We start from the raw sequence: 2,965 nt of genomic DNA, 5'->3' as shown, positions 1-2,965 counted from the left end.
CCATGGTTCAAAGATCGATTTTTCGTTTTAGTATTTTCAAAATGGCGTCTTAATGGCAAAATTTTTGAGAAAACATTCATGAATTTTTTTACAATAAACGATACGCTTTGCGGAAAAATCATCAAGAATAAAAAGTTCTTGTAATCAGCCAAGGAAAACGCCTGAATTTCTTCGAAGCGTTTTGAGCAAAAGTTTGGATTTTGCATATGAACAATTTTTGCAAAATTCAAAATTTTGCTCAAAACGCTCCGGAAATATTCAGACGTATTCCTCGACTGATTACAAGAACTTCTTATTCTTGACAAATTTTCCGAAAAGCGCATAGTTTTTCAATAAAAAATCTCCAACGGCTCCGTAACTATGAACTATGAACTATGAACTTTATTGAAAAACTATGCGCTTTTCGGAAAATTTATCAGGAATAAAAAGTTCTTGTAATCAGTCGAGGAAAAAATTCATGAATGTTTTCACAAAAATTTTGGCATTAAGACGCCATTTTGAAAATACTAAAACGAAAAATCGATCTTTGAACCATGGATTCTCAAAGTTTAGACATTTATTCCACCGGTTAGTGAGATTCCAGGTTAATTACAGACTCGAAAAGCTTTGGCAAATGGTTCACAAAAAAAATAGGCACGAAAAATCACGTTTTTTTTGTTTAAACTGCACTTTGGGATAATAAATACATTTTTTGAGGAATTTCATTGGCACCGTCGAGAAGAGGAGATCTTAATCAATAAAAATATATGTGTATCAATTTTTTCTAGTGTCGAATAGTCTTAGTTATTGGCCGTTGAAAAGCGGTGTACCGGTAGTGGCGTTTTGGCCGTTTAAGGGTTAAGTTCCATTTCTGGTTGAAATTAAGCGACTTACTTAATTTAATGCAAAAATGAAATTCATCTAAATTTAAAATTCATCATCTTGTATTACTGTGAAGTAATCTAATGTAATTCTATGTCATTTTTTTGTAATCTATTGTAACATTTTTATATGCCTTATATCTGTTTCGCTAAATCATTATTGCATTTGTGTGTTTTAAGTTTCTTCTATACCTTGTTTCGAATATTTTGCTTTTATCTTTGCGGTTAACTCTGAACCAATCTGTTTAGATTATAACATTTTCCAAAAAGGGAGAATATAATAATCCAAGAAATGAATGCATTTCTAAAATGGTTCATATTAAAATACATTCTTTCTTTAAAAATTTAAATAAAAAGACTTCTTTTAAGGAATTGAGGTAAATTATTAGAACTCTTAAAATGTCCACAAGCAAACCATAGATATTTGAACGAATCTTAAGTTTAGTGTCTCTATTTTAAAATATTTTTATTTAGGATTGAAAAGTAATATATTCCATCAGGAATATTTTTATGCTGAATAAGAATGAACAAGATTCACCATAAAAAACGTATTTCAAACTATTTCAATTCTCGGCTCATTATAGACATAAATAGCAAACAAAAAAAGAGGGAGAAAAGGGAAAAAAGTCAACCAAAATCAACCTCTCCCTTTTTCCTTTCTCCATTCTTCCTATGCTACTAGGGAACCAACATGTTTCGAGTCCAATTCAGAACTTATTATCAGGGATTATTTTCGGGATAAACTAAAGGTATGCAAAATTAATATACCCGAAAAGAAAATATTTCGATGGATATTAATCAAAAATGGATTAATTCTAACACAATCTGTATGCTTAATGAGAAAATGATTGTTCTATAAAAGAATTCTTTCTACTTTAAAGTACAAGAAAAAAAATTTTCAGTATTTGTATATAATTTTTCTTTAACACTTTTGTTTTTAAAATCAAAACTAACTCTTTTATTGATATCAAAAATGTTTTAAGGGTTTTTACAAAAATTCTTAAAATAAAATTGTGGATCTTAGTTTTCTACTAATAAGGTAAAATCCTTTAATATTTTTCACAGGTCTCCTAATCACGCCAATGTCATTAATCCGACGCCGCTGAGCTATGCATGGATATACACATATAGATTTTTTGACTCCCACCCCCGAAATATTTTGTTGGGTCCGCTCCTGCATCAATCCCATTTCCCCAATTTCTGTTTATTTTAATAAAATCGATTATTAATTAAACAAGAATTATCGATTTCAAATAATAATTTTTTATAAAAAGTTTAGCTCCCTGGATTTGTTTCCTATAAAAAATACCTAAGTATCCGTTTCTTAGAACCCCTTACCCCTTTTTTGAAAACCATTTGTTATTTTTTGTAAATCATCTTGTTTTTCAATTCTTAAATATTCGCTAAAAATCTCATTTTTTTCAATTAAAATTTTACATTCTGTATACATTACTACATGTTCCATATAATGTGTTTAAGATTTGTTACCTATTTAAAAAGTTAAGTTACTAAAATAAACTCCCAATTTAAAAAAAAAAACTGATGATAAAATAAGTATATCAATAAAATTAAACTATAACTGTTTTGAAATGTATAATTTTTATATTTTAAAACTTTCGACTATTATCATTTATTATTCTAATATCAATATGATTATTCCTTTTAATGTCAATATATTTATTTTTTACTTTTGAAACACAAAATACAATAATTTAATGAAATTATTAAAATACTGCATTTCTTTAGGAGGCCAGTGAACATTTCGTTTACAGGTGTTCTATTACAAGTGGTCTGTTTGGGACGTATTGATAAGCTCGAAAAAAATGAATCTCGATACATAACAGGGGCAAAAACTATGTTCCAAACTATCCAAAGTTGTTCCAAAGCTATCTCTCTCTCTCTCTTTCCCTCCCCCTCCCCCCTCTCACTGTTCCGTCACAACTTAGAAATGGCGCTAAATCCAAATTATAAAATGAGTCAAAGTAATAGAAAACATATTTTTGGCATTAAGGGCATGTGACACAGCTAAATACCTATATTACCGACCTCACTTTTTCAGTTCACTGAATGTTTTTTTAAACCTAAGAACTTTTTTTATAAATAAA

The sequence above is a fragment of the Belonocnema kinseyi genome, chromosome 4 (genome assembly GCF_010883055.1).
Source record: "Belonocnema kinseyi isolate 2016_QV_RU_SX_M_011 chromosome 4, B_treatae_v1, whole genome shotgun sequence".
Classification (NCBI taxonomy): domain Eukaryota; kingdom Metazoa; phylum Arthropoda; class Insecta; order Hymenoptera; family Cynipidae; genus Belonocnema; species Belonocnema kinseyi.
Note: the sequence above shows the minus strand (reverse complement) of the source record.